We start from the raw sequence: 13152 nt of genomic DNA, 5'->3' as shown, positions 1-13152 counted from the left end.
GATGTTTGGGAGATATGTTTATTATTCACCAATATGTTTCACCATTACGTTTTGTTGTTATTGTGTGCTGTGGTTCTCTGGGGAATAGCTTTCTGCACACACATCTCTGTGATCCTCATATTAACTGGAAGGGGTGGGGTAGGATGTAGTTAACAGATACAAAGTTACTAGGGTAATTCTTCATGGATCTCATTAACGGTCTGAAGAGCCATAAGTAGGGTAGGGTAGCTGGAGCCATTTTGTAAGGCACAAAAATGTAGAGGTACTAAGAGTACTTGTGGGCAGCTAGGTGGTACAGTGGATAGAAGGCTGGGCCTGGAGTCAGGAGGACCTGAGTTCAAATCTAGCCTCAGATGCTTTCTAGCTGGGTGACTCTGCATAAGTTACTTAACCCTGTTTGCCTCAGTTTCCTCATCTATAAAATGAACTGGAGAAGAAAATGGCAAATCACTCCAGGATCTTAGCTAAGAAGACCCTAAATGGGGTCACAAACTATCAGACATGACTGAACAATACTAAATACCACTTGCATGCCTCCAGCAATTTAGGAACAACTACATTAAGCACTTAGATTAAAAAAAAAAGAGAGAACAATTACCTAAGGATTAGTTATTTGTATCCCCTGACCTTCCTTGTCATTCTAAGTCAGTTCTACACTGTCTCTCCCTGCCATGGTGCTCCTCACCTACAGCTGAATGATTTAGGAATTTTTTTATGCAATTTTCCTTAGGTACCAAAGTTACCAGTTGTGGTTCTGAGATGGGGGAACCTCCTCTTCCTACTCTCCAAAATGTGAATTAGCATGTGTAGATAAAATGTACTTGCCTAGTTTGATATTGGTCAAGTCCAGTTCTGGCCTAATAAAATGAGCTGCCTACCTCTCCTACCATTCTCTACTAAAAGAATGTCCAACCATTTCCATGCTGAGGAAAGATTGATCATACTTCCATAACGTTGAGATCACAATTTATTAAGATCAAATTTTATGGATATATGAATGTGTAGTACTATTTTTTGGTTTTATGCAGTTTTGGGAGGCCTGGCTAGACAATAGTTCATGTGAGAAAAAGTTGAGGGTCAACAGTTGATTTTTGTGAGCATTTTACAAATCCTAGAGATGGTTTTAACACTGATCTCTCAAAAATGTTGTCTCAGGCAACGATAAATCAGCAAAGGGAGGACTCTGTTTCTCTAAAAAAAAAAGGTTGAGGGACCTGAATGAGCTGCAAACTCATTATGATCAGCATGGTGGTCAAAAGACAGCTAACCAGATCTTAGGCAAGATAGAGGTGTAGTGTCCAAAAAACAAGGGAAACCATGGTCTTGCTTACTCTGCAATGATCAGACCATATGTTGAGTATTGTTTTCAGTTTTGGGGGCCATGTTTTAGGCTTTATGTTGACTGAAGCTCATGCCATACAAGGATCAGTTGGAGGAACTAAAGATGTTTAGTCTGAAAGGAAGAAAATTGATAGATGTTCAAATTATTGGAAAGCTGTCTTAAGGAAGAAGGATAAACTTGCTTAGTGTTCTTCCTTCCCAACGGTTGAAACAGGAGTGATGGGTGAAAATTGCAAAGGACAGACTCAGGTTTGAAGTAGAGAACTATTCCCTCAAAATGAGAGCTGCCCAAAGTAAAAGGGGCTGCCTTGGGAGGCAGCGGTTCCCATCTGTCTGAGATCTATAAGTAGAGGCTGGATGATCCCTTGTCAATGATGTTGTGTTAGAGATTTATAGTTAAGTAGGAGTGGAATTGGATGACTTTAGAGGTTCCTTGAGAATACAAAATTCTGTGAAAGCCAGCACCCTACCTGTATGTCCTCTGGCCCTTTCTTTACTTCGAGAATTCTCAGCCTTTCTCTATGGAGAAACTACATTTCCCCCCGCCCCACCCCCAGCACCTCAAGATTCTTGAGAGGGAAAAAAAGGTGTTGATTGTCAAATTCCCTAAGCTAAAGAGGAGGAGGGCATGCCAATTCTGATGGAGAGGTGAGAACATGGTAAGGAGAAAAAAATGAATAATAACATGATAATATTTATATTGGGTCATCTAGGTGGTACAATGGATAGAGCACTGGGTCTGTGATTAGGAAGACCTAAGTACGAATCTAACCTGAGACATGGGCATGTTTTAACCACTTTCAACCTCAGTTTCCTCATCGATAAAATGGAGATAATAATAACACTTACCTCCTAGAGTTGTTGTGAGGATCCACTAAGAATATTTGTAAAACACTTAGGACAGTGCCTGGCAGATAACAGGTGCTATATAAATGCTAACTATTATTATTAATAATAAAGTCATTGATAAAGAACCATTAATAAGTAAAAATTATTAGTGAAATACAAAACACTTTACAAATCTTATCTCTTTGTATTCTTACAACAATTCTGAGAGGTAAGTGTTATTAATACCCCCATTTTACAGATGAGGAAACTGAGGCTTTGAGAAGCTAAGTGATGTGCCCAGGATCACTCAGCTAGTCAGTATCTGAGGCCAGATTTGAACTCAGGTCTTCCTGATTCCGGGCCAGCTCTATCCACTGTTCCACCTGGTGGTGCTGTAATGAGCTGGGAGATGGACCAGTTAAAGTTTCTATCTCTCTATAGCCATGAACCTGGAGTTAGAAAGACTTGAGCTGGAATCCTATCTCCAACATTTATTGGCTATGTGACCCTGGGTAAATCATATGGAATCAATACAGAATTTTTGAATTGGAAAGGATCTCAGCAGCTACATAGTTCAACCCTTGTGGGAAGAAGAATCTCCTCTTGTGATATAACCAATAAGGGGTCATCCGGTCTTTGTTTAAAGAATTCTAGCGAGAGGTAACCAAGGTAACCACTCTGAACTGCAGTTTATTCATAAAACTGGCATAATAGTGCCCACTTTATGTTTCTGTTGTAAGATTTAAATGATACAGTGCATATAATGTTCTATATTAATGCCAGTGGTTTTTATTATTATCTTTATCTACTAGCTGGGGAGCCCAGCTTTTCCTAAGCAATGGAAGCCCATTATGACAAAATTGCCGCAAGTGGTTGGGAATAGTTTCTTAGAAAGACTCTAGCAAAACTAGATCCATCTGTCCAAGATAACTCTAAGGGAGAATCTTGCTGGTTTCCCAGTAGGATGATTAAATTGGATTTTTTTAATTGTTTCTTTCACTCAATTCAGTCCTGAAAGTGACTTTGAATCTGCGTTTCTGGAATAAATAGCAGTGATGGACGTGCTGATGCCCAAGGCCCAACTGCATGATGATAAGCACTGAACATCTTGGGTGCTTATCTCTTATTTTATCTGAACTCTTTGCATTGAGAAAGTAAATCGGGAAATCTCATCACAACAGGCTTTCCTGTGAGGAGACTGGTATTTCCTGCCTGCCCCAGCAGGGACAGGAATAGAGGGAGCACTGGGGTCCTCAGGGACTATACGGCCCTACTTCTCTCTCCCTTACCCCACCCCTTTGTAGTCCTCTTTAGTTCCCTTTCAGAGACAGGAAGTAGGGGCTACATGCACCAAAATCATGTTGGTTTTTTTTAAAGTTGAAGTGAATCTACCTTCATCCTGGGCACATAGACGTGTAGAAGAGTGTAGGGATGATAATGTTTGGCATTATATTTTCAGGAACATTTCATTAGAGTAACGTTTCATACAGAAAAGGAGATATTCAAATATATGTATATGTTTGAATACTATCCCTCAATATATGTATGTAAAAGTATACTTTTTTATACATTACAAACACATTCATTAGATTGTATGCATTCATAAACATCCATTAGATTGTAAGTTCCTTGACAGTAAGGACTGTCTTTTGCCTTTTTTGTGTCCCCAGTACTTGGCACATAGTAAGGAATTAAATATTGATTGATATAGAACTATACCTCACTTAGTATAACTGATATATTCCTAGAAAGTTCTGTAAAAATTGGATATTCATAAATTGCTACATTTAAATACTTTGGGGAGAGCTTGACACTTAAAGGAATTCCATGGTAAATCTTTCCGAAAGTGAAGTATTTTGTAAAAGGAATATTCATCACATAATTTAGCTTGTGTGTAAATCTGAACTCTTATCAAGCCAAGTCATGTCAATAAGCATTTATTAAGTCTTATCATCTTTTGGACACTACGAGAAGTGCTGGTAATATAAGCACAAGCTGAAAGACAAGCCTTGCCCTCAAGGAGCTTACATTCTAGGGAGAGAGAATGGCATATAAAAGGTAAGCTGTAATGGGGGATGGGGAGAACTGGCAGGGGGCATGATAGAGAAGGTCTGGAGAGTCACAAGTAGAGCTTAGAAAGGAGTTCTTTGGTTCTTTTTGTTCCAGAATTCATGATCCTTCCTCTTGGTCCAACTAGAAAATCAAATATGCTTTGGGAACTGGAAATTCCCCCAAAATCAGGTTCTGAGAATTCTCCAGCATGACATCCTTGTATAGTGCCATCTGAGAAGAGTCCAAGAGACACCTCTCTTCCTGGGTGAATTCCACAACCACATCTTTAAATGTCATTGATTCTGGGAATAGGTGCCATGTCATGCTTCTCTCATAGGGTGGGCCTGAATCCTCTTCAGGGTAACACAAGGTCAATCAAGGCCATTTAGGAGAAGGAAGCAGCCAGAAGGATCACCACAAATAGGGAGGTCCTGAGGCCAGACCTGGGGGTGGAGACAGGGGTTCTTACTCAGCCCTGACCCAGCCTTCCTCACATAGCCTGAGGTTCCTACACGGCAGTAATTCCTTTATCGATTCCCACTTCCAGCCCAGGAGACTTCCTGTATCTAGACTCTGCTTTTACGTGTCTAATTTGATTCAAACAGGGTAATATAAGAGCTCGTGTCTCCACAGCGTTTTAATCTCAGTAATAACAACCTTGTGAAATAGTAATACACATACACACACACACACACACACACACACACACAGTATACAATGCCTCCCTCCCTCCATCTACTTTTGTGTATGTGTTTGTATGTGTACTGTGTATGGTGTTCCAAAAGTCTTAGTGCAGTTTGAAGCTATTAAAGCTGAAAGTTATACTAAGACTTTTGGGGTATCCTGTACGCATATGTTTTTGGTAGTATTATGTTGGTTATTTCCTTTGACTTGTAGAACACACCTCCATCTGTGAGGTGGATATCCCAGACATTTATTGTCCCTATTTCACAGCTGAGAAAAGTTGGCCTTAGAGTAGTGAAGTGATTTCCCTATAATCCAAGAGCTAGTAAATATCAGAGGAAGAATTTCAATCCAAGTCTTCCTGTCAACAGGTCTAGAGCTCTCACCTCTAGACTAGGTTACTTTTTGATAGAGAGTGGATGCGTAAAGGAGGGCCCTAATGTCGGAGACCAATGCCATTGCTAGAAGATAGAAAGAGTGGAAGAGGAAGATTTAGGATAAAGGAATATTTGTTGCTTATGGAACAGGCATTCCAGAGGGCATAGCGGAAGTGATGGGTGGTTGGGACTTTGTCCAATAGTCAGAGGTTCGAGGAAGATTGGAATAAGAATTGGATGATGAGGGGTGGGGAATGGGAGTTGGAATGACACACAGGGGTTCAGAATCACTGAGACCTCTAAGGTATGACCAAGTCTGAGAACGTTCATCACTGAGTGGAGGCACCCACTCCTCTTCTCAAATGAGGCTGGACATAAGGCAAGAGACAAGCATGGTGTAAGATAGAAGGCAATGGTCAAATGAGAGGCTCTATTTCACTATTCTTCTTCCCTCCAAAGCCTGAAGATTAGACAGGGAACGATTCAGCGCAACATGAAAGTCCAACACACACAGCAGGATGTAGAAGTGCTTCTCCTCAAACCTGTGCTATGCTTTTCTCTTGCCTTACATATCTCAGTGATTCTGAACTCTTGTGGGTCTTTCCAAATCCCACTCCCCATCCCTCAGCCCTCCTAAATTTTCCTCTTCCACTCTTTCTATCTCCCAGCAATCATGGACACCTTCTCTACTTCCTATATACATGCCTACATCTTCCTCATCCTCAAAATACCCTTACTTGATCCTTTCGTCCCCACTAACTATTGTCTTACATCTCTTCTGTCCTTTGTGGTGAAACTCCTCAAGAAGGCCAACTGGTCTCCACTCACCTACTTCTCAACCCCTGGCTTCCAACCTCACCATTCTACTGAAATTTCTTTCTCCAAAATTACTAAAGGTCTATTAATTTCCAAATAAAATGCCTCTTTCACAATTCTCATCTTCTTGACTTCTTTTCAAACATTGACACTTTTGATTACCATCTTCTCCTTAATATTCTCTTCTCTCAAGTTTTCTTGGGACGCCACTCTGTACTGGTTCTTTTTTTAATATATCTGACTGCTCCTTCTCAGTCTCCTTTGCTGGATCCTCATCCAGATCATGCCTCTAAATTCACTTCTCCCATAGGGTTCTGTCTTGGGCCCTCTTCTCTTCTCTCTCTATAGTACTTCACATCATCTCCCATTGGTTTAATTACCATCTCTCAGGTAATTGCCAATGATTGTCAGACTTATCCAGTTATAACCTCTCTGCTGACCTCAGATCTTGGATCTCCAACTGCCTTTCACACATCTCAAACCAGATATCTTAAACTTAACGTTTCCAAAATGGAACTCAATAACTTTCTCCCCTCAAACCTTCCTCACCTCTTACCTTCCCTATTATTGTAGAGAGCACCACCATTTTGCCAGTCTCTCAGGCTTCCAATCTAGCAATCATTTTGGATTCCTCACTGTCTCTCAAACTGCCATATCCAATCTAATGCCAAGGCCCATCAATTCCACCTTTGAAACAACCCTCAAATATGCCTCCTTCTCTTCTCTGACACTGCCACTACCCTGATGCAGGCCCTCATCACCTCACACCTAGACTATTGCAATAGCCTGCTGGTGGGTCTACCTGCTTCAAATCTCTCCTTGATCCAATACATTCTCTATTCAGCCACTAAAGTGATTTTCCTAAAGCACAGGTCAACCCCCCATCCTCCACTCAGTAAACCCCAATGACTCCTCCCTATTGCCTCAAAGATGAAATACATAAGGCTCTGTTTGTCTTTCAATGTCCTTCATAACCTAGACCCCTCCTACCTTTCCAGTCTTCTTAAACCTTACTCCTTGACGTGTTCTTTTCCATGCAGTTACACTGGCCTCCTGACTGTTACACAGACAGGACACTACCTCTATTGACTCTGGGCATTTTCTTTGGTTATCCTTCTTGCTTGGAATATTCCTCCTTCTCTGCTCTGATTACTGATCTCTCTCTCTCTCTGTCACTGTCTCTGTCTCTGTCTCTGTCTGTTGCTGTCTCTGTCTCTGTCTGTCTGTCTGTCTCTCCCTGTCTTTCTCTCTCTCCCAATTAAAATCCTGTCTTCTATAGGAAACCTTTCCCAACCCCTTTTCATTTTAGTGCCTTACCTATTTTAATTATTTTATATTTATTCTATATATTATTCCCCTCTCCCCTATATATTACATATACAATTATATATGTATATGTATGTGTATACACATTTTCCATATTGTGGGTTAGAAAGTAGTTATATATATGTTATGTATGTAACATAAATATATAACATATATACATACATATATAAGTGCAGAGAGAGAGCTTAATTTGTAATCAAGGTTTTAATTTCATTTTCAATCCAACAATTTCCCTTTTTAAGTAGGAAAATGCCTCAAATAATGAAAAGAGCTGGATGGTACTGAACACAAGTAATCAATCCCTCAATAATACTTACTGATTAAATGCTTAGTACTTACACTATTAGCCACTACTAATTATTACTAAAGCTAATGATAATATTTAATAAATATTCACATTTTCAAAATGCAAGATATTTGCACAGAGGAAAGATTGAAGTACGCTTAAGGATCAAGGATTCAACCTAGAAGGGGCAAATAGTGGTCATCTAGTCCACTCCCTTCATTTTACAAAGGAACAAACCAAGCCCCAGAGAGGATCATTGGCTTGAGCTCACAGAACTAGGATGTGACATGAAGAGAATTCAAAGTCAGGTCAGCTGACTGATAAGCCAGTGCTTTTCTATCACATCGAACTGTATATGTCTCAAACTTGAAGAAATCCAGAAGTATCATAGGAATAACCTGTGGTGATTAAATTCACTAACTCAAATGTACCTATGTTTGTTTATCTGCTTCTCAGGGATGCTTGAAGTCTTGAAAATCCTCCAGTGCCCAAACTACTCATTTTGTTTCTCTGTGTTCCTTCTGAGGGTGCCTATTCTGATGTTACTTGTGCCCAGCTACCCATGAGGGAGAAATTGGGACTCTATGAAGTCACTGAAAAAGTCAATAAATATAGTAGGAATTCAACAAATGTTCGTTGAAACAAACTAAAAACAAATTAGGTCCTGTCTATTAGAAACACAAAAGAATAAAAGTTTGAGTAGCATTTGAGATGGTGGCTAGTGGAGTGTCTTGGGTCTGACGTCAGGAAGACCTGAGTTCAAATCTGGCCTCAGACACTTACTAGTTATGTCAACCTGGTCAAGTTATTTAACCTGCCTGCTTCAGTTACCTGAAGTATATAATGGGGATAATATAACACCTCCACTGAAGCGTTGTTATGAGGACCAAATGAGATAATATTTGTAAAGTGCCCAGCACGTAGTAGGTGCTTACATTTTTATTCTCCTCTCCCTTTGTATATGTTACATTTCTAATTTCAGATAGATGACTAAATGTATCTGTCTTCCATGTTGTGGGTTAAGAACTATTTGACCTGCATTACTGTCCCTAAAAAGTAATAATCTTGCCATAGGGTCTCAGAATTAGAAGAGGTCTTAGAGTTTATCTTCTCCCATTTTTACATAAAGCTCAGGTGTTCTTTTAACAATCAGACTTTATTTGGTTACCTCCAGGAACAGAGAACTTATTACCTTTTGGGGCAGCCCATTCTGTTTTAGACATCTATAATGGCTATACGATTGTTTAAATTTGAGTTCCTGGTGACCATGTGACCACCCTGCTCACCTGACTCTTGTCGCTGTTCAGTCGTCTTAGATTTTTTGCCACTCCATGGACCACAGCACACCATACTGTCTATTTTCTTGACAAAGATACTGGAATGGTGGGGGCAGCTAGGTGACACAGTGGATAGAGCACTGGCCCTGGAGTCAGGAGGACCTGAGTTCAAGTACAGCCTCAGACACTTGACATTTACTAGCTGTGCGACCTTGGGCAAGTCACTTAACCCTGATTGCCTTGCAAAAAGTAACAAAAATAATTTAAAAAAAGACACTGGAGTGGTTTTCCATTTCCTTTTCCAGTGGGTTAAGGGAAACAGAGGTTAAGTGACTTGCCCAGGGTCACATAGTGTCTGGGCTGGTTTTGAATTAGGTTTTCTTGACTCCAGGCTCAGCTCCCTATCCACTGAGCCATCTATCTGCCTCCATCCCAACTCTAGAGACTTATTGCTTTTAGAATTAAATGTGAACTCTTTTATTTACCTTTAAAACCAGATGTAACCTCCCCCAACCTATCTTTCCAGCCTAATTGGATATTACTCCTCCTCTTGCACTCTGTGATCCAGGCCAACTGGTCTTCTCTCTCTTCCTAATCCCTATCATTCCTCTCCCATCTCCTTCCATTTGCATTGGCTATTCCCCATGCCTGGAATGCATTCCTTCCTTTCCCCATCTCACAGAATCCCTCTTTGCCTTTAAGTTGTAGCTTAGATGTGATCTGCCTGAGGCCCTTCTTGCTGCTGGTATCTTCTTTTTCATTAATATTTAACTACTTTGTGTATATATGCATATATACTAATTAACTTTGTATTTGTTGTACATATGTACAACATATCATATGTACATGTGTTTTCCCCATTAGAATATAGTCTCGTTAAAAGCAGGGATGAGTTCATTCTTTGTATTACCACAATGCCCAGAACATACACTTAGCATAGTGTCTGGCATATAGTAGAAGTCTGATAAATATTTGTAGATTGATGGCTATCAGCCCCACATTCTTTCTTTGTTGATGGTTCTGAGTTAATTATAGGTTGCTACTATACATTTAGAGTGACCGTATAGACCCTTGGGAGGCAGAAGTCTGCAGTGTGGGTAGCAGTACATGATTTTCTAGCAACCCTAATTACTTTCCTCTTGCAGGGGATGCTACCCCAAGATTATTCTGTATTAGGTAGACTTCAGACATCTTTGGGAGGCAGGTGTCCACCTGAGGAAGTTGTTTTACTTTTCTTTGAGGGGGGTGGGTTTTTGGCAGGGCAATTGGGGTTAAGTGACTTGCCCAAGGTCACACAGCTAGTACATGTGTCAAGTGTCTGAGGCTGGATCTGAACTAAGGTCTTCCTGACTCCAGGGCCAGTGCTCTACTCACTGTGCCACCCAGCTGCCCCGGTTGTTTTACTTTTAAACAACTCATATGAGGTTGGGGGTGTGTATATGTAATTAAGGAGGGCTTTTAGCACTCGTTCAATGAAGTGCCCTAGAAGACTTTTGGCCTTTATCTCCTTGATTAAATTAGGTAACTAAGGTGGGGCTCCAGGTGGGGGCCATGAAAGGAGGTCTGATTATATCTTCGCTCCCAAGTAGGCCCCAAACTCCTAGCTATTAGGTGCTAAGCCAATGTGGGCGTGAAGCCCTCAAGGTCCTAGGGGGAGGTGCTAACTCCAGAGTCAATAGCAAGAGCTTAAGTTCTGATCACTCAGATGATGTTTGATGACAGCTAAAGAGTGCATCAAAAGGGAAGACAGAGCTATCTGCTTAGGGCTCTCACTCTTGGTGACACGCTGATGTAGAGACTGGGCAGCTGTAGTTAAGAGCCCTCCAGTTTGCCCAGATGTTTGGACTTGGTTAAACTCTGGTAACTATGAATTGGGATTTGAAGCAGACAAGGTCTGCCTGTTGATGTTTGTAATTTGTTTGTATTTGCTCTGAAGTTCAGGGTGTTGGCTTTTCCCCCTGAACTAAGTGAATGATATTTGTATGCTGGATTAAAGTAAGATTATTAACCCCTTAACATTGCTTTCCTTAGCAAAGCAGATCAAAAGAACCTGGGCGTGCAGTGCTCTTGTTGTTGGGCTTATGTTGGTTTTTCACTCCCACAGCAGCTGCTAGCCAAATTGTTGCAACAGGGTGCCCACTCATTCAGTCAATCGATTAACATTTTGAAGTACCTTCTATGTGCCAGGCCCTCTGGAATATGTGACTAGAGCATTGAAGCAACCCCTGCAGGAAAAGAACTGACCTGTCCATTGGGGGAGACAAAATATATGCATACAAGAATATATAGAATAAGATAGTTCAATATAAGGTAATTAGTGAGGGTGAGGAAGGGCATGAGTAGTTGGGGGGGGCAGGAAAGTTACTCATTTAGCTGTATCTTAAAAGAAGTTATTGAATCTAAGAGGTAGAGCTGAGGAAAGGGTACATTTCAGACATGGAGAACAGCCTTTATCAAAGCATGGAGGAGGATAATTGAATGCTATAGGTGAGTAACAGAGAAAAGTCCAGTTTGATTGGACTACAGAATGTGGGAAGGGGAATAAGGTATAACAGATCTGGAAAAATAGGTAGCCTGGCAAATTGAGAAAAGCTTTAAAAACCAGACAGGAGTTCATATTTGAACCTAGAGGCAATAGGGAATCACTGGAGTTTATTGAGTAGGGGAGTGGCAGATTAAATTTGTGCCTAATGAAAATCATTTTGGCAGCATTGTAGATGGATTAGACTGGAGGGAGATATGAAGCAGGGGAGACCAATTAGGAAAGCACTACAATAGTGGAGTGGAGATGAGGGCCTAAATGAGAGTGGTCACTATGTGAATAGAGAGAAGGAGTCAGATTTGAAAGGTATTGTGGAGGTACAAAGGTTAAGATTTGACAAGTGTTTGAATATATGGAATGAGAGAGATTGAAGAGTTCAGGATAATGCCAAGGTTAAGACCTGAGACGTTGGAGAGATGGTGAAAACAAGAATTTGTTAAGTCCTTACTTTGTGCTGGGCAATGGGCTAAGCACTGGGGATCCAAATTCAAGCAAATAAGATCATCCCTGAGCTCCTCCTGAAAATTGGGGGTTTGGGATAAGGACTCATGACTCAGGAGGGCAGGCCTCAGGATAGAAGCAACTTCCAGACTGCTAGAGAGGCGGTAAAGAAGTCTGGAGAATGGAGAAGTCTCTTGTTGTGTGGGGAATGGGGGAGGGAACCTGAACCAAATTCTGTCATTCCCAGGAGAAACTGTAGCTAAAGAGATGCGTCCTATACTGAACCTGGGACGTGTGAGCCCAGAACCTGTTTTGAGTCATGGACTTCATTTTGGGTTTAGATACTTTTAGGTTGGACTAGATGGTTTCTGAGCTCTTTTTCAATTCTGATGTTCTATATGATTCTGTTTCTGTGAGCTAACATCTGTCTCCCTATATATTCCATATATTTAATCTGCCTTTTTCACACAAGGAAAATTAATTAGATCTATCTTTATGAATGAAGTATTTGTGAAAGCTTTAGAAATTCCAGATTCTCATATAAGGAAGAAACAAAGCATTGTGCTATTTTCTGATGATACAAATAGAAAAGTAAGATAGTCACCAGTTTCAAGGACCTCATGTTTTAATCAAGGAAAGAACACACAAGGAAGGTTTGAGCTGTGAAACAGATGGTCTTTAGGGTGCAGCAGCAAAACAGATAGTAATGTTTCTTATTTAATGTCATTTTAATCAATACGATCACATCAGTTTCTGATGCACAATTTAACAGTGCCAAGGACTTTGGTGGCAAGACTTTTTTTTCCCCTTGGGTCTTCAGTAGCTCTGGTTGTAGCACCTACAGGAGCAGTTGCTAGTCTGCATCTGCACAAATGTTGCTTCTATGGATGGTGGCTCCCAGCACTTAGCTGGAATTGTTACTCCCCAGGCTCCTGCATTTAGGGTCCTGGGTTATCTCCTTCAGAGTCTGAGGGAGTTGGTGCTCAAGGTGGTGGTGTTTGACTTTCCTGACACATGCTGCCTCCTGTCTCCACCTTCAGGAGCCTTTGCTGCTTTAGCTAGGTTGGCTTGCCCCAATCTATGAGAGATTGACAATTGGTGGGGATGCTTGGCCTCTTCCCCACAGGATCTGCATCCCTGCATGATACCTGTGAGGGCTGGGCTAGAAAGCAGGACCAGTGG

The sequence above is a fragment of the Trichosurus vulpecula genome, chromosome 2, assembly GCF_011100635.1.
Source record: "Trichosurus vulpecula isolate mTriVul1 chromosome 2, mTriVul1.pri, whole genome shotgun sequence".
NCBI lineage: Eukaryota > Metazoa > Chordata > Mammalia > Diprotodontia > Phalangeridae > Trichosurus > Trichosurus vulpecula.
This window is presented reverse-complemented; position numbering follows the sequence as displayed.